This window comes from Nerophis ophidion, linkage group LG28 (assembly GCF_033978795.1).
Source record: "Nerophis ophidion isolate RoL-2023_Sa linkage group LG28, RoL_Noph_v1.0, whole genome shotgun sequence".
Classification (NCBI taxonomy): domain Eukaryota; kingdom Metazoa; phylum Chordata; class Actinopteri; order Syngnathiformes; family Syngnathidae; genus Nerophis; species Nerophis ophidion.
This window is the reverse complement of record NC_084638.1, coordinates 25209407-25230340: the sequence shown is the minus strand read 5'-3', so window position 1 is coordinate 25230340 and position 20934 is coordinate 25209407.

The window sequence follows — 20934 nt, the reverse complement described above, 5'->3', positions numbered from 1 at the left end:
TGAGTTGTTGTTTTTTTTCCCCTTGGCCTCAGTCTGGACCCCCCTTCTCCAGGGCCCAGGTTTAGACCTTTTTTTTTTTTAGTATATTTTATTTTATTTTAATCTTCTATTTTTTTCACCCATTCCCAACCTCATTATACTTTACAGAGCCAGGAGTCCTCGATTACATTTATGTATGGAACACAATCTTATTGTCACAAGACCCAGGGTAGACTAGGGGTTGAGACTGCTGACTTTGAATGAAAAGTACTGAGTTCAAACCTCACTCTGGTTGATAGTATTTTTTTTTTTTACCTCATCATACTTTACTAAGGCCGGGAGTCATCGATTACATTTGTGTATGGACTAAAATCCTACCTTTACAAGACTGAAAGTATCCCAGTGGTTAAGACTGTTGCATGAGGACAAACTGTACAGAGTTCAAACCCCACTCCGGTCAGCAGTATTTTTTCCACCTCATCTTACTCAAGTGAGTCAGGGGTCGTAGATAACATTTGTGTATGGAAAGAAATCCATTTTTCACAGGACCAGGGATAGCTCAGTGGTTAAGACTGCTGACTCTGAATGACAGGTACTGGGTTCGAATCCGACTCATGTTGACAAAATTTAGTTTAAGCTTGTCATACTTTACTGTGCAAGGAGTCCTCGATTACATTTTTGTATAGAACACAATCTTCTCGTCACAAGACCCAGGATAGACCAGGGGTTAAGACATCTAATTCGGAATGAAAAGTACTGGGTTCAAGTCCCACTCAGGTTGACTGTATTTTGTTCTACCTCATCAAACTTTACTGGGCCATCAGTCCTCGATTACATTTGTGTATAAAAAAAAAAATATCTCATCAAGACCCAGGATAGCCCAGTGGTTAAGACTGCTGACTCAGAATGACAGGTACTGGGTTCGAATCCCACTAATGTTGACAAAATTTTGTTTAAGCTTGTCATACTTTACTGAGTCAGGAGTCCTCGATTACATTTGTGTATAGAACACAATCTTCTCTTCACAAGACCCAGGATAGACCAGGGGTTAAGACATCTGACTCGGAATGAAAAGTACTGGGTTCAAATCCCAGTACTTTGAGTGTATTTTGTTCTACCTCATCAAACTTTACTGGGCCACAGTCCTCGATTACATTTGTGTATGAAAAAAAATTGTCTCATCTAGACCCAGGATAGCCCAGTGGTTAAGACTGTTGACTCAGGTTGAAGAGTGTGGGGTTTGACTCCTGCTTGGGTCGATGTGTAATTTAAAAGATCAGCTGGAGGCTGCAAGTTGACAAATATTGTGACTGTGTCATTTCTCCCATGTAATGTTAAAATAATAATTTGATTTACTTTTTATTTTATCCAATTACAATTAACCTATTTTATTTTATTTGTACCCAGGAGAGCTCATTGGTCAACGCTCTTTATTTATCCTATTCCCACCCACCTCAGGAGTTACGCTCACTCGCACACACTCCTACACACACACACGCGCACTCATTCTCACACACACACACACACACACACACAGGTAACCCCTGAGGTGTCATCATTGACTATTTGACAATTTATTTTGTTTTATTATTAGCTTTAGTGTTGACTTAATTTTTCAACTATATGTTAGTCAAACAACTAGCACATAACATTACTCTGTGTGGGGGAGAAGAAGCAGCCCACAATGTATGTCGTCTTGACGCCATACAGCCAAATTACTGACTCCATGTATGGGAATTGAACTCACTACCCCTGTATTAGGAGCCCACAGTGTTGACCATTGAGCTATCCTGGGTCCCAACAAAGTTTGGTTTTCGCTCATATACAAATGTTATCAGTGAACTATGATCAGGCAAAACAAAGAACAAGTACTTCCCGGATGTGGATTTGAACCCAGTAGTACTGCGTGTGAGGCAGCAGTGTTAACCATTGAGCTATCACAGGTCCCACTTCGTATTGTTTTTCACTCATATACAAATGTAATCAGTGAACTATGATCAAGGCAAAACAATAAACTAACGCCTCCTAACAATGGATTTGAACCCAGTAGTTCTGCATGAGAGGCAGCAGTCTTAACCATTGAGCTATCCTGAGTCTTGTTGTAAGTGTAGTCCGGCTCATTCATTAATGGAATCTTGACATCTGTCCCAGTAAAGTACGATTGAGGTGGAGCTCAATTTTGAACTGAAGTTACATATCAAACCAATTGGGATTCAAACCCAGTACCCCCATATTTGAAGCTCACAGTGTTGACCATTGAGGTATCCTGGGTTCCATCAAGACATGATTTTCACTCATATACAAATGCAATCATTTAACAATGATAGAGATGAAACAAAAAACAAGACCTCCCATCTTGTGGATTTGAACCCAGTAGTACCGTGTGAGAGGCAGCAGCCTTAACCATTGAGCATTTTGGGTTCTACTACTTCATGATCTGGATCAATATACGAATGTTACATACCTGTTGTTGAGTAGTTGGTGTGTGCCATGTCTCTCAGGTGTGACATACCTGTTGTTGGTGTGTGCCATGTCTCTCAGGTGTGACATACCTGTTATTGGTGTGTGCCATGTCTCTCAGGTGTGACATACCTGTTGTTGGTGTGTGCCATGTCTCTCAGGTGTGACATACCTGTTATTGGTGTGTGCCATGTCTCTCAGGTGTGACATACCTGTTGTTGGTGTGTGCCATGTCTCTCAGGTGTGACATACCTGTTATTGGTGTGTGCCATGTCTCTCAGGTGTGACATACCTGTTGTTGGTGTGTGCCATGTCTCTCAGGTGTGACATACCTGTTATTGGTGTGTGCCATGTCTCTCAGGTGTGACATACCTGTTGTTGGTGTGTGCCATGTCTCTCAGGTGTGACATACCTGTTGATGTCATACCTGCCAGCTTGTCTGCAGCAATAAACAAGTCATCAATTGAGTTCACAACATGTTTGATGTTTATTGCTCTTATGTTGAAGTAGTTCCCATCTGCAGTTCGCCCACTGCGCTCTATCGCCACCATGTGGTCATACCTGCAACAACTTCATAGTTCTTTGAAACTATCGCCACCATGTGGTCATACCTGCAACAACTTCATAGTTCTTTGAAACTATCGCCACCATGTGGTCATACCTGCAACAACTTCATAGTTCTTTGAAACTATCGCCACCATGTGGTCATACCTGCAACAACTTCATAGTTCTTTGAAACTATCGCCACCATGTGGTCATACCTGCAACAACTTCATAGTTCTTTGAAACTATCGCCACCATGTGGTCATACCTGCAACAACTTCATAGTTTGTTGAAACTATCGCCACCATGTGGTCATACCTGCAACAACTTCATAGTTCTTTGAAACTATCGCCACCATGTGGTCATACCTGCAACAACTTCATAGTTCTTTGAAACTATCGCCACCATGTGGTCATACCTGCATTAACTTCATAGTTTGTTGAAACTATCGCCATCATGTGGTCACACCTGCAACAACTTCATAGTTCTTTGAAACTATCGCCACCATGTGGTCATACCTGCAACAATTTCATAGTTTGTTGAAACTATCGCCACCATGTGGTCATACCTGCAACAATTTCATAGTTCTTTGAAACTATCGCCACCATGTGGTCATACCTGCAACAACTTCATAGTTCTTTGAAACTAAAATCTATTGAGATATATATCGTATATATGAAGCGGAAAACAACCCAAAATTCTAAGTTTCTTCATGCGACGTAGCCGGCCTACTTCACCACAGTCTGTAGTCTATTGACCCCCCCCCCCCAGGCAAAGATGAGATGGAGACGTGATGGTGACGACTAACACATTTTCTGGGGGGGAAATCACTGCATAGATAACATTTGTGTATGGAAAGAAATCTATTCTTTACAAGACCAAGGATAGCTCAGTGGTTAAGACTGCGGACTCTGAATGAGAGGTACTGGTTTCGAATGCCAATCTAGTTGACATCATTTTGTTCAAACTCATCATACTTTACTGAGCCAGGAGTCCTCAATTACATTTGTGTATGGAACACAATCATAGCTTCACAAGACCCAGGACAGTCCAGTGGTTAAGACTTCTCACTTGGAATTAAGCGCACTGGGTTCAAATCCAGCTCTAATTGATTTTTATTTATTTTTTTCCCCAAGATGGCGCTGCTGTAGTGGCTGCTGTTGGCAGGAGCTCCGTGCTCTTGTGTCATCCTTTTGTGTTTCCCTCTTGTTTTCATGTGTTATTATATTTTTTTGCCTTTTGGTCCGGGACGCTTTGGGACTGTGTGACAAGGGGTAGAACTTTCGTGACCTCTGCGGTGCTTTTTGTGGACTTCTGGATCTTCCTCCCGGGAGCCTTTTGACCATGGAGACCAGCTGCTGGGTGTCTGCCACACCGGAGTCGGTTTGGAGGGACTGGAGGAGATGCGGATGAAGGGACAGGTTTGCGGAGCAAGCTCTGAGCGCTGGGACGGAGAGGCTTTGCGGTGTCTTGGCTGGGTGAGCAGGTGTCGGACACCTCAGTCACCTTGGACGTATCCTCGCTCATCCGTGCGGACTGGACACTGGCCGAGAGTTGGTTGGCGGCTTAGAGTGGAGTCAGTTCTCTTGGTTGCTTTGTTGGGTCTGCTCCTGTTTCTGGCCACCCATAGCAAAGCAAAATTGAAGATGAAATCTCATGTATGTCTTATATATATCTCCTAGACATAAAAGAGCACTAATCGAGACCAAAATAGTTTTCTCATTCTTCTCAAATGTATCTCCTGAGAAATAAGGCTCACAGTGAGCACTATGAGAGATCTCATAGTTGTCTAATAGTTATCTCTTTTCCCGATTTCAACTAAGACCAAAATGAAAGATGAACGAGCTGGTCTCCAATATGTCTCAATTATGACTCAGTGAGAAAAACACGTGGTTTTGTTTCTCACTACTCACTGTTTGAGTTCTCAGATGTCTCTTTTCTATTTCGGCAAAAAGACAATTGATGAGTATTGGTTTCAATATGTCTCAATGATGTCTCAGTGAGAGATATACTTGGTTTTGTTTCTCACTGCTCACTATTTGAGTTGTTAGATATACCCATTTTCTAAAAAAATCTAAAAAAATGCATTTTAATTGGCTCAATTTAATTATACCTCAATCATATTCCAGTTTATCTCATGCCAACATTTGGAGAAAATAATTAATTCAGACAATATGGATATATGGTCTGTAATCTCGATTTTGGACCACCATCCGCCGCCTCAGGAAGGGGAAGCAGTGCACTGTCAACACCGTGTATGGTGCGGATGGTGTCCTGTTGACCTCAACTGTGGATGTTGTGGATAGGTGGAAGGAATACTTTGGAAGACCTCCTCAATCCCACCAACACGTCTTCCTATGAGGAAGCAGTGCCTGGGGAATCTGTGGTGGACTCTCCTATTTCTGGGGCTGAGGTTGCTGAGGTAGTTAAAAAGCTCCTCGGTGGCAAGGCCCCAGGGGTGGATGAGATCCGCCCAGAGTTCCTTAAGGCTCTGGATGCTGTGGGGCTGTCTTGGTTGACAAGACTCTGCAGCATCGCGTGGACATCGGGGGCGGTACCTCTGGATTGGCAGACCGCCGTGGTGGTCCCTCTCTTTAAGAAGGGGGACCGGAGGGTGTGTTCCAACTATCGTGGGATCACACTCCTCAGCCTTCCCGGTAAGGTTTATTCAGGTGTACTGGAGAGGAGGCTACGCCGGATAGTCGAACCTCGGATTCAGGAGGAACAGTGTGGTTTTCGTCCTGGTCGTGGAACTGTGGACCAGCTCTATACTCTCGGCAGGGTTCTTGAGGGTGCATGGGAGTTTGCCCAACCAGTCTACATGTGCTTTGTGGACTTGGAGAAGGCATTGGACCGTGTCCCTCGGGAAGTCCTGTGGGGAGTGCTCAGAGAGTATGGGGTATCGGACTGTCTTATTATGGCAGTCCGATCCCTGTATGATCAGTGTCTGAGCTTGGTCCGCATTGCTGGCAGTAAGTCGGACACGTTTCCAGTGAGGGTTGGACATTACATTTGTGTATGGACTAAAATCCTACCTTTACAAGACTGAAAGTAGCCCAGTGGTTAAGACTGTTGCATGAGAACAAACTGTACAGAGTTCAAACCCCACTCCGGTCAGCAGTATTTTTTCCACCTCATCTTACTCCAGTGAGTCAGGGGTCGTAGATAACATTTGTGTATGGAAAGAAATCCATTCTTCACAGGACCAGGGATAGCTCAGTGGTTAAGACTGCTGACTCTGAATGACAGGTACTGGGTTCGAATCCCACTCATGTTGACAAAATTTAGTTTAAGCTTGTCATACTTTACTGAGCCAGGAGTCCTCGATTACATTTGTGTATAGAACACAATCTTCTCTTCACGAGACCCAGGATAGACCAGGTGTTAAGACATCTGACTCGGAATGAAAACTACTGCGTTCAAGTCCCACTCAGGTTGACTGTATTTTGTTCTACCTCATCAAACTTTACTGGGCCATCAGTCCTCGATTACATTTGTGTATGAAAAAAAAAAAGATCTCATCAAGACCCAGGATAGCCCAGTGGTTAAGACTGCTGACTCTGAATGACAGGTACTGGGTTTGAATCCCACTCATGTTGACAACATTTTGTTTAAGCTTGTCATACTTTACTGAGCCAGGAGTCCTCGATTACATTTGTGTATAGAACACAATCTTCTCCTCACAAGACCCAGGATAGCCCAGTGGTTAAGACTGCTGACTCTGAATGACAGGTACTGGGTTCGAATCCCACTCATGTTGACAAAATTTATTTTAAGCTTGTCATACTTTACTGAGCCAGGAGTCCTTGATTACATTTGGGTATAGAACTCAATCTTCTCTTCACAAGACCCAGGATAGACCAGGGGTTAAGACATCTGACTCGGAATGAAAAGTACTGGGTTCAAATCCCACTCAGGTTGAGTGTATTTTGTTCTACCTCATCAAACTTTACTGGGCCATTAGTCCTCGATTACATTTGTGTATGAAAAAAAAATATCTCATCAAGACTCAGGATAGGCCAGTGGTCAAGACTGCTGACTCTGAATGACAGGTACTGGGTTCGAATCCCACTCATGTTGACAAAATTTAGTTTAAGCTTGTCATACTTTACTGAGCCAGGATTCCTCGATTACATTTGTGTATAGAACACAATCTACTCTTCACAAGACCCAGGATAGACCAGGGGTTAAGACATCTGACTTGGAATGAAAAGTACTGGGTTCAAATCCCACTCAGGTTGAGTGTATTTTGTTCTACCTCATCAAACTTTACTGGGCCACAGTCCTCGATTACATTTGTGTATGAAAAAAAATTGTCTCATCTAGACCCAGGATAGCCCAGTGGTTAAGACTGTTGACTCAGGTTGAAGAGTGTGGGGTTCGACTCCTGCTTGGGTCGATGTGTAATTTAAAAGATCAGCTGGAGGCTGCAAGTTGACAAATATTGTGACTGTGTCATTTCTCCCATGTAATGTTAAAATAATAATTTGATTTACTTTTTATTTTATCCAATTACAATTAATCTATTTTATTTTATTTGTACCCAGGAGAGCTCATTGGTCAACGCTCTTTATTTATCCTATTCCCACCCACCTCAGGAGTTACGCTCACTCGCACACACTCGCGCACTCATTCTCACACACACACACACACACACACAGGTAACCCCTGAGGTGTCATCATTGACTATTTGACAATTTATTTTGGATTATTATTAGCTTTAGTGTTGACTTAATTTTTCAACTATATGTTAGTCAAACAACTAGCACATAACATTACTCTGTGTGGGGGAGAAGAAGCAGCCCACAATGTATGTCGTCTTGACGCCATACAGCCAAATTACTGACTCCATGTATGGGATTTGAACTCACTACCCCTGTATTAGGAGCCCACAGTGTTGACCATTGAGCTATCCTGGGTCCCAACAAAGTTTGGTTTTCGGTCATATACAAATGTTATCAGTGAACTATGATCAGGCAAAACAAAGAACAAGAACTTCCCGAATGTGGATTTGAACCCAGTAGTACTGCGTGTGAGGCAGCAGTGTTAACCATTGAGCTATCACAGGTCCCACCAAGCATTGTTTTTCACTCATATACAAATGTAATCAGTGAACTATGATCAAGGCAAAACAATAAACTAACGCCTCCTAACAATGGATTTGAACCCAGTAGTTCTGCATGGGGGCAGCAGTCTTAACCATTGAGCTATCCTGAGTCTTGTTGTAAGTGTAGTCTGGCTCATTCATTAATGGAATCGTGACATCTGTCCCAGTAAACTACGATTGAGGTGGAGCTCAAATTTGAACTGAAGTTACATATCAAACCAATTGGGATTCAAACCCAGTACCCCCATATTTGAAGCTCACAGTGTTGACCATTGAGGTATCCTGGGTTCCATCAAGACATGATTTTCACTCATATACAAAAGCAATCATTTAACAATGATAGAGATGAAACAAAAAACAAGACTTCCCATCTTGTGGATTTGAACCCAGTAGTACCGTGTGAGAGGCAGCAGCCTTAACCATTGAGCATTTTGGGTTCTACTACTTCATGATCTGGATCAATATACGAATGTTACATACCTGTTGTTGAGTAGTTGGTGTGTGCCATGTTTCTCAGGTGTGACATACCTGTTGTTGGTGTGTGCCATGTCTCTCAGGTGTGACATACCTGTTGTTGGTGTGTGCCATGTCTCTCAGGTGTGACATACCTGTTGTTGGTGTGTGCCATGTCTCTCAGGTGTGACATACCTGTTGTTGGTGTGTGCCATGTCTCTCAGGTGTGACATACCTGTTGTTGGTGTGTGCCATGTCTCTCAGGTGTGACATACCTGTTGTTGTCATACCTGCCAGCTTGTCTGCAGCAATAAACAAGTCATCAATTGAGTCCACAACATGTTTGATGTTTATTGCTCTTATGTTGAAGTAGTTCCCATCTGCAGTTCGCCCACTGCGCTCTATCGCCACCATGTGGTCATACCTGCAACAACTTCATAGTTCTTTGAAACTATCGCCACCATGTGGTCATACCTGCAACAACTTCATAGTTCTTTGAAACTATCGCCACCATGTGGTCATACCTGCAACAACTTCATAGTTCTTTAAAACTATCGCCACCATGTGGTCACACCTGCAACAACTTCATAGTTCTTTGAAACTATCACCACCATGTGGTCATACCTGCAACAACTTCATAGTTGTTTGAAACTATCGCCACCACGTGGTCATACCTGCAACAACTTCATAGTTTGTTGAAACTATCGCCACCATGTGGTCATACCTGCAACAACTTCATAGTTCTTTGAAACTATCGCCACCATGTGGTCATACCTGCAACAACTTCATAGTTCTTTGAAACTATCGCCACCATGTGGTCATACCTGCAACAACTTCATAGTTCTTTAAAACTATCGCCACCATGTGGTCACACCTGCAACAACTTCATAGTTCTTTGAAACTATCACCACCATGTGGTCATACCTGCAACAACTTCATAGTTGTTTGAAACTATCGCCACCACGTGGTCATACCTGCAACAACTTCATAGTTTGTTGAAACTATCGCCACCATGTGGTCATACCTGCAACAACTTCATAGTTCTTTGAAACTATCGCCACCATGTGGTCATACCTGCAACAACTTCATAGTTCTTTAAAACTATCGCCACCATGTGGTCACACCTGCAACAACTTCATAGTTCTTTGAAACTATCACCACCATGTGGTCATACCTGCAACAACTTCATAGTTGTTTGAAACTATCGCCACCACGTGGTCACACCTGCAACAACTTGATAGTTCTTTGAAACTATCGCCACCATGTGGTCATACCTGCAACAACTTCATAGTTCTTTAAAACTATCGCCACCATGTGGTCATACCTGCAACAACTTCATAGTTCTTTAAAACTATCGCCACCATGTGGTCATACCTGCAACAACTTCATAGTTCTTTAAAACTATCGCCACCATGTGGTCATACCTGCAACCACTTCATAGTTCTTTGAAACTATCGCCACCACGTGGTCATACCTGCAACAACTTCATAGTTCTTTGAAACTATCGCCACCATGTGGTCACACCTGCAACAACTTCATAGTTTGTTGAAACTATCGCCACCATGTGGTCATACCTGCAACAACTTCATAGTTTGTTGAAACTATCGCCACCATGTGGTCATACCTGCAACAACTTCATATTCTTTGAAACTATCGCCACCACGTGGTCACACCTGCAACAACTTCATAGTTCTTTGAAACTATCGCCACCATGTGGTCATACCTGCAACAACTTCATAGTTCTTTGAAACTATCGCCACCATGTGGTCACACCTGCAACAACTTCATAGTTCTTTGAAACTATCGCCACCATGTGGTCATACCTGCAACAACTTCATAGTTCTTTAAAACTATCGCCACCATGTGGTCATACCTGCAACAACTTCATAGTTCTTTGAAACTATCGCCACCATGTGGTCATACCTGCAACAACTTCATAGTTCTTTGAAACTATCGCCACCTTGTGGTCATACCTGCAACAACTTCATAGTTCTTTTAAACTATCGCCACCACGGTGTCATACCTGCAACAACTTCATAGTTCTTTGAAACTATCGCCACCACGTGGTCATACCTGCAACAACTTCATAGTTCTTTGAAACTATCGCCACCATGTGGTCACACCTGCAACAACTTCATAGTTCTTTGAAACTATCGCCACCATGTGGTCATACCTGCAACAACTTCATAGTTGTTTGAAACTATCGCCACCACGTGGTCATACCTGCAACAACTTCATAGTTCTTTGAAACTATCGCCACCATGTGGTCATACCTGCAACAACTTCATAGTTTGTTGAAACTATCGCCACCATGTGGTCATACCTGCAACAACTTCATAGTTTGTTGAAACTATCGCCACCATGTGGTCATACCTGCAACAACTTCATAGTTTGTTGAAACTATCGCCACCATGTGGTCATACCTGCAACAACTTCATAGTTTGTTGAAACTATCGCCACCATGTGGTCATACCTGCAACAACTTCATAGTTCTTTGAAACTATCGCCACCACGTGGTCACACCTGCAACAACTTCATAGTTCTTTGAAACTATCGCCACCATGTGGTCATACCTGCAACAACTTCATAGTTTGTTGAAACTATCGCCACCATGTGGTCACACCTGCAACAACTTCATAGTTCTTTGAAACTATCGCCACCATGTGGTCATACCTGCAACAACTTCATAGTTTGTTGAAACTATCGCCACCATGTGGTCATACCTGCAACAACTTCATAGTTTGTTGAAACTATCGCCACCATGTGGTCATACCTGCAACAACTTCATAGTTTGTTGAAACTATCGCCACCATGTGGTCATACCTGCAACAACTTCATAGTTTGTTGAAAGTATCGCCACCATGTGGTCATACCTGCAACAACTTCATAGTTTGTTGAAACTATCGCCACCACGTGGTCACACCTGCAACAACTTGATAGTTCTTTGAAACTATCGCCACCATGTGGTCATACCTGCAACAACTTCATAGTTCTTTAAAACTATCGCCACCATGTGGTCATACCTGCAACAACTTCATAGTTCTTTGAAACTATCGCCACCACGGTGTCACACCTGCAACAACTTCATAGTTCTTTGAAACTATCGCCACCACGTGGTCATACCTGAAAAAACTTCATAGTTCTTTGAAACTATCGCCACCATGTGGTCATACCTGCAACAACTTCATAGTTCTTTGAAACTATCGCCACCATGTGGTCATACCTGCAACAACTTCATAGTTCTTTGAAACTATCGCCACCATGTGGTCATACCTGCAACAACTTCATAGTTCTTTGAAACTATCGCCACCATGTGGTCATACCTGCAACAACTTCATAGTTCTTTGAAACTATCGCCACCATGTGGTCATACCTGCAACAACTTCATAGTTCTTTGAAACTATCGCCACCATGTGGTCATACCTGCAACAACTTCATAGTTCTTTGAAACTATCGCCACCATGTGGTCATACCTGCAACAACTTCATAGTTCTTTGAAACTATCGCCACCATGTGGTCATACCTGCAACAACTTCATAGTTCTTTGAAACTATCGCCACCATGTGGTCATACCTGCAACAACTTCATAGTTCTTTGAAACTATCGCCACCATGTGGTCATACCTGCAACAACTTCATAGTTCTTTGAAACTATCGCCACCACGTGGTCATACCTGCAACAACTTCATAGTTCTTTGAAACTATCGCCACCACGTGGTCATACCTACAACAACTTCATAGTTCTTTGAAACTATCGCCACCACGTGGTCATACCTGTAACAACTTCATAGTTCTTTGAAACTATCGCCACCACGTGGTCATACCTGCAACAACTTCATAGTTCTTTGAAACTATCGCCACCATGTGGTCATACCTGTAACAACTTCATAGTTCTTTGAAACTATCGCCACCACGTGGTCATACCTGCAACAACTTCATAGTTCTTTGAAACTATCGCCACCACGTGGTCATACCTACAACAACTTCATAGTTCTTTGAAACTATCGCCACCACGTGGTCATACCTGCAACAACTTCATAGTTCTTTGAAACTATCGCCACCACGTGGTCATACCTGCAACAACTTCATAGTTCTTTGAAACTATCGCCACCACGTGGTCATACCTACAACAACTTCATAGTTCTTTGAAACTATCGCCACCACGTGGTCATACCTGCAACAACTTCATAGTTCTTTGAAACTATCGCCACCATGTGGTCATACCTGTAACAACTTCATAGTTCTTTGAAACTATCGCCACCACGTGGTCATACCTGCAACAACTTCATAGTTCTTTGAAACTATCGCCACCATGTGGTCATACCTGTAACAACTTCATAGTTCTTTGAAACTATCGCCACCACGGTGTCACACCTGCAACAACTTGATAGTTCTTTGAAACTATCGCCACCACTTGGTCATACCTGCAACAACTTCATAGTTCTTTAAAACTATCGCCACCATGTGGTCACACTTGACACAACTTCATAGTTCTTTGAAACTATCGTCACCATGTGGTCATACCTGCAACAACTTCATAGTTTGTTGAAACTATCGCCACCACGTGGTCATACCTGCAACAACTTCATAGTTCTTTGAAACTATCGCCACCACGTGGTCATACCTGCAACAACTTCATAGTTCTTCGAAACTATCGCCACCATGTGGTCATACCTGCAACAACTTCATAGTTTGTTGAAACTATCGCCACCATGTGGTCATACCTGCAACAACTTCATAGTTCTTTGAAACTATCGCCACCATGTGGTCATACCTGCAACAATTTCATAGTTTGTTGAAACTATCGCCACCATGTGGTCATACCTGCAACAACTACATAGTTCTTTGAAACTAAAATCTATTGAGATATATATCGTATATATGGAGCGGAAAACACAACCCAAAATTCTAAGTTTCTTCATGCGACGTAGTCTATTGCCCCCCCCCCCCCCCCCCCCCCCAGGCAAAGATGAGATGGAGACGTGATGGTGACGACTAACACATTTTCTGGGGGGGAAATCACTGCATAGATAACATTTGTGTATGGAAAGAAATCTATTCTTTACAAGACCAAGGATAGCTCAGTGGTTAAGACTGCGGACTCTGAATGAGAGGTACTGGTTTCGAATGCCAATGTAGTTGACATCATTTTGTTCAAACTCATCATACTTTACTGAGCCAGGAGTCCTCAATTACATTTGTGTATGGAACACAATCATAGCTTTACAAGACCCAGGACAGTCCAGTGGTTAAGACTTCTCACTTGGAATTAAGCGCACTGGGTTCAAATCCAGCTCTAATTGATTTTTATTTATTTTTTTCCCCAAGATGGCGCTGCTGTAGTGGCTGCTGTTGGCAGGAGCTCCGTGCTCTTGTGTCATCCTTTTGTGTTTCCCTCTTGTTTTCATGTGTTATTATATTTTTTTGCCTTTTGGTCCGGGACGCTTTGGGACTGTGTGACAAGGGGTAGAACTTTCGTGACCTCTGCGGTGCTTTTTGTGGACTTCTGGATCTTCCTCCCGGGAGCCTTTTGACCATGGAGACCAGCTGCTGGGTGTCTGCCACACCGGAGTCGGTTTGGAGGGACTGGAGGAGATGCGGATGAAGGGACAGGTCTGCGGAGCAAGCTCTGAGCGCTGGGACGGAGAGGCTTCGCGGTGTCTTGGCTGGGTGAGCAGGTGTCGGACACCTCAGTCACCTTGGACGTATCCTCGCTCATCCGTGCGGACTGGACACTGGCCGAGAGTTGGTTGGCGGCTTAGAGTGGAGTCAGTTCTCTTGGTTGCTTTGTTGGGTCTGCTCCTGTTTCTGGCCACCCATAGCAAAGCAAAATTGAAGATGAGATCTCATGCATGTCTTATATATATCTCCTAGACATAAAAGAGCACTAATCGAGACCAAAGTAGTTTTCTCATTCTTCTCAAATGTATCTCCTGAGAAATAAGGCTCACAGTGAGCACTATGAGAGATCTCATAGTTGTCTAATAGTTATCTCTTTTCCCGATTTCAACTAAGACCAAAATGAGAGATGAATGAGCTGGTCTCCAATATGTCTCAATGATGTCTCAGTGAGAGATATACTTGGTTTTGTCTCTCACTGCTCACTATTTGAGTTGTTAGATATACCCATTTTCTAAAAAAATCTAAAAAAATGCATTTTAATTGGCTCAATTTAATTATACCTCAATCATATTCCAGTTTATCTCATGCCAACATTTGGAGAAAATAATTAATTCAGACAATATGGATATATGGTCTGTAATCTCGATTTTGGACCACCATCCGCCGCCTCAGGAAGGGGAAGCAGTGCACTGTCAACACCGTGTATGGTGCGGATGGTGTCCTGTTGACCTCAACTGTGGATGTTGTGGATAGGTGGAAGGAATACTTTGGAAGACCTCCTCAATCCCACCAACACGTCTTCCTATGAGGAAGCAGTGCCTGGGGAATCTGTGGTGGACTCTCCTATTTCTGGGGCTGAGGTTGCTGAGGTAGTTAAAAAGCTCCTCGGTGGCACGGCCCCAAGGGTGGATGAGATCCGCCCAGAGTTCCTTAAGGCTCTGGATGCTGTGGGGCTGTCTTGGTTGACAAGACTCTGCAGCATCGCGTGGACATCGGGGGCGGTACCTCTGGATTGGCAGACCGCGGTGGTGGTCCCTCTCTTTAAGAAGGGGGACCGGAGGGTGTGTTCCAACTATCGTGGGATCACACTCCTCAGCCTTCCCGGTAAGGTTTATTCAGGTGTACTGGAGAGGAGGCTACGCCGGATAGTCGAACCTCGGATTCAGGAGGAACAGTGTGGTTTTCGTCCTGGTCGTGGAACTGTGGACCAGCTCTATACTCTCGGCAGGGTTCTTGAGGGTGCATGGGAGTTTGCCCAACCAGTCTACATGTGCTTTGTGGACTTGGAGAAGGCATTGGACCGTGTCCCTCGGGAAGTCCTGTGGGGAGTGCTCAGAGAGTATGGGGTATCGGACTGTCTTATTATGGCAGTCCGATCCCTGTATGATCAGTGTCTGAGCTTGGTCCGCATTGCTGGCAGTAAGTCGGACACGTTTCCAGTGAGGGTTGGACATTACATTTGTGTATGGACTAAAATCCTACCTTTGCAAGACTGAAAGTAGCCCAGTGGTTAAGACTGTTGCATGAGAACAAACTGTACAGAGTTCAAACCCCACTCCGGTCAGCAGTATTTTTTCCACCTCATCTTACTCCAGTGAGTCAGGGGTCGTAGATAACATTTGTGTATGGAAAGAAATCCATTCTTCACAGGACCAGGGATAGCTCAGTGGTTAAGACTGCTGACTCTGAATGACAGGTACTGGGTTCGAATCCCACTCATGTTGACAAAATTTAGTTTAAGCTTGTCATACTTTACTGAGCCAGGAGTCCTCGATTACATTTGTGTATAGAACACAATCTTCTCTTCACGAGACCCAGGATAGACCAGGTGTTAAGACATCTGACTCGGAATGAAAACTACTGCGTTCAAGTCCCACTCAGGTTGACTGTATTTTGTTCTACCTCATCAAACTTTACTGGGCCATCAGTCCTCGATTACATTTGTGTATGAAAAAAAAATATCTCATCAAGACCCAGGATAGCCTAGTGGTTAAGACTGCTGACTCTGAATGACAGGTACTGGGTTTGAATCCCACTCATGTTGACAACTTTTTGTTTAAGCTTGTCATACTTTACTGAGCCAGGAGTCCTCGATTACATTTGTGTATAGAACACAATCTTCTCCTCACAAGACCCAGGATAGCCCAGTGGTTAAGACTGCTGACTCTGAATGACAGGTACTGGGTTCGAATCCCACTCATGTTGACAAAAGTTAGTTTAAGCTTGTCATACTTTACTGAGCCAGGAGTCCTCGATTACATTTGGGTATAGAACACAATCTTCTCTTCACAAGACCCAGGATAGACCAGGGGTTAAGACATCTGACTCGGAATGAAAAGTACTGGGCTCAAATCCCACTCAGGTTGAGTGTATTTTGTTCTACCTCATCAAACTTTACTGGGCCATTAGTCCTCGATTACATTTGTGTATGAAAAAAAAATATCTCATCAAGACTCAGGATAGCCCAGTGGTCAAGACTGCTGACTCTGAATGACAGGTACTGGGTTCGAATCCCACTCATGTTGACAAAATTTTGTTTAAGCTTGTCATACTTTACTGAGCCAGGAGTCCTCGATTACATTTGTGTATAGAACACAATCTACTCTTCACAAGACCCAGGATAGACCAGGGGTTAAGACATCTGACTCGGAATGAAAAGTACTGGGTTCAAATCCCACTCAGGTTGAGTGTATTTTGTTCTACCTCATCAAACTTTACTGGGCCACAGTCCTCGATTACATTTGTGTATGAAAAAAAATTGTCTCATCTAGACCCAGGATAGCCCAGTGGTTAAGACTGTTGACTCAGGTTGAAGAGTGTGGGGTTCGACTCCTCCTTGGGTCGATGTGTAATTTAAAAGATCAGCTGGAGGCTGCAAGTTGACAAATATTGTAACTGTGTCATTTCTCCCATGTAATGTTAAAATAATAATTTGATTTACTTTTTTTTTTATCCAATTACAATTAACCTATTTTATTTTATTTGTACCCAGGAGAGCTCATTGGTCAACGCTCTTTATTTATCCTATTCCCACCCACCTCAGGAGTTACGCTCACTCGCACACACTCCTACACACAAACACACGCGCACTCATTCTCACACACACACACACACACACACACAGGTAACCCCTGAGGTGTCATCATTGACTATTTGACAATTTATTTTGGATTATTATTAGCTTTAGTGTTGACTTAATTTTTCAACTATATGTTAGTCAAACAACTAGCACATAACATTACTCTGTGTGGGGGAGAAGAAGCAGCCCACAATGTATGTCGTCTTGACGCCATACAGCCAAATTACTGACTCCATGTATGGGATTTGAACTCACTACCCCTGTATTAGGAGCCCACAGTGTTGACCATTGAGCTATCCTGGGTCCCAACAAAGTTTGGTTTTCGCTCATATACAAATGTTATCAGTGAACTATGATCAGGCAAAACAAAGAACAAGAACTTCCCGGATGTGGATTTGAACCCAGTAGTACTGCGTGTGAGGCAGCAGTGTTAACCATTGAGCTATCACAGGTCCCACTAAGTATTGTTTTTCACTCATATACAAATGTAATCAGTGAACTATGATCAAGGCAAAACAATAAACTAACGCCTCCTAACAATGGATTTGAACCCAGTAGTTCTGCATGAGAGGCAGCAGTCTTAACCATTGAGCTATCCTGAGTCTTGTTGTAAGTGTAGTCTGGCTCATTCATTAATGGAATCGTGACATCTGTCCCAGTAAACTACGATTGAGGTGGAGCTCAAATTTGAACTGAAGTTACATATCAAACCAATTGGGATTCAAACCCAGTACCCCCATATTTGAAGCTCACAGTGTTGACCATTGAGGTATCCTGGGTTCCATCAAGACATGATTTTCACTCATATACAAAAGCAATCATTTAACAATGATAGAGATGAAACAAAAAACAAGACTTCCCATCTTGTGGATTTGAACCCAGTAGTACCGTGTGAGAGGCAGCAGCCTTAACCATTGAGCATTTTGGGTTCTACTTCATCATGATCTGGATCAATATACGAATGTTACATACCTGTTGTTGAGTAGTTGGTGTGTGCCATGTCTCTCAGGTGTGACATACCTGTTGTTGGTGTGTGCCATGTCTCTCAGGTGTGACATACCTGTTGTTGGTGTGTGCCATGTCTCTCAGGTGTAACATACCTGTTGTTGTCATACCTGCCAGCTTGTCTGCAGCAATAAACAAGTCATCAATTGAGTCCACAACATGTTTGATGTTTATTGCTCTTATGTTGAAGTAGTTCCCATCTGCAGTTCGCCCACTGCGCTCTATCGCCACCATGTGGTCATACCTGCAACAACTTCATAGTTCTTTGAAACTATCACCACCATGTGGTCATACCTGCAACAACTTCATAGTTGTTTGAAACTATCGCCACCATGTGGTCATACCTGCAACAACTTCATAGTTCTTTGAAACTATCGCCACCTTGTGGTCATACCTGCAACAACTTCATAGTTCTTTGAAACTATCGCCACCACGTGGTCATACCTGCAACAACTTCATAGTTCTTTGAAACTATCGCCACCATGTGGTCATACCTGCAACAACTTCATAGTTTGTTGAAACTATCGCCACCATGTGGTCTCACCTGCAACAACTTCATAGTTTGTTGAAACTATCGCCACCATGTGGTCATACCTGCAACAACTTCATAGTTCTTTGAAACTATCGCCACCATGTGGTCATACCTGCAACAACTTCATAGTTCTTTGAAACCATCGCCACCATGTGGTCATACCTGCAACAACTTCATAGTTGTTTGAAACCATCGCCACCATGTGGTCATACCTGCAACAACTTCATAGTTCTTTGAAACTATCACCACCATGTGGTCATACCTGCAACAACTTCATAGTTGTTTGAAACTATCGCCACCATGTGGTCATACCTGCAACAACTTCATAGTTCTTTGAAACTATCGCCACCTTGTGGTCATACCTGCAACAACTTCATAGTTCTTTGAAACTATCGCCACCACGTGGTCATACCTGCAACAACTTCATAGTTCTTTGAAACTATCGCCACCATGTGGTCATACCTGCAACAACTTCATAGTTTGTTGAAACTATCGCCACCATGTGGTCTCACCTGCAACAACTTCATAGTTTGTTGAAACTATCGCCACCATGTGGTCATACCTGCAACAACTTCATAGTTCTTTGAAACTATCGCCACCATGTGGTCATACCTGCAACAACTTCATAGTTCTTTGAAACCATCGCCACCATGTGGTCATACCTGCAACAACTTCATAGTTCTTTGAAACTATCGCCACCATGTGGTCATACCTGTAACAACTTCATAGTTTGTTGAAACTATCGCCACCACGTGGTCATACCTGCAACAATTTCATAGTTCTTTGAAACTATCGCCACCACGTGGTCATACCTGCACCAACTTCATAGTTCTTTGAAACTATCGCCACCATGTGGTCATACCTGCAACAACTTCATAGTTCTTTGAAACTAAAATCTATTGAGATATATATCGTATATATGGAGCGGAAAACACAACCCAAAATTCTAAGTTTCTTCATGCGACGTAGCCGGCCTACTTCACCACAGTCTGTAGTCTATTGCCCCCCCCCCCCCCCCCAGGCAAAGATGAGATGGAGACGTGATGGTGACGACTAACACATTTTCTGGGGGGGAAATCACTGCATAGATAACATTTGTGTATGGAAAGAAATCTATTCTTTACAAGACCAAGGATAGCTCAGTGGTTAAGACTGCGGACTCTGAATGAGAGGTACTGGTTTCGAATGCCAATCTAGTTGACATCATTTTGTTCAAACTCATCATACTTTACTGAGCCAGGAGTCCTCAATTACATTTGTGTATGGAACACAATAATAGCTTCACAAGACCCAGGACAGGCCAGTGGTTAAGACTTCTCACTTGGAATAAAGCGCACTGGGTTCAAATCCAGCTCTAATTGAATTTTATTTATTTTTTTCCCCAAGATGGCGCTGCTGTAGTGGCTGCTGTTGGCAGGAGCTCCGTGCTCTTGTGTCATCCTTTTGTGTTTCCCTCTTGTTTTCATGTGTTATTATATTTTTTTGCCTTTTGGTCCGGGACGCTTTGGGACTGTGTGACAAGGGGTAGAACTTTCGTGACCTCTGCGGTGCTTTTTGTGGACTTCTGGATCTTCCTCCCGGGAGCCTTTTGACCATGGAGACCAGCTGCTGGGTGTCTGCCACACCGGAGTCGGTTTGGAGGGACTGGAGGAGATGCGGATGAAGGGACAGGTTTGCGGAGCAAGCTCTGAGCGCTGGGACGGAGAGGCTTCGCGGTGTCTTGGCTGGGTGAGCAGGTGTCGTACACCTCAGTCACCTTGGACGTATCCTCGCTCATCCGTGCGGACTGGACACTGGCCGAGAGTTGGTTGGCGGCTTAGAGTGGAGTCAGTTCTCTTGGTTGCTTTGTTGGGTCTGCTCCTGTTTCTGGCCACCCATAGCAAAGCAAAATTGAAGATGAAATCTCATGCATGTCTTATATATATCTCCTAGACATAAAAGAGCACTAATCGAGACCAAAGTAGTTTTCTCATTCTTCTCAAATGTATCTCCTGAGAAATAAGGCTCACAGTGAGCACTATGAGAGATCTCATAGTTGTCTAATAGTTATCTCTTTTCCCGATTTCTACTAAGACCAAAATGAGAGATGAATGAGCTGGTCTCCAATATGTCTCAATTATGACTCCGTGAGAGAAACACATGGTTTTGTTTCTCA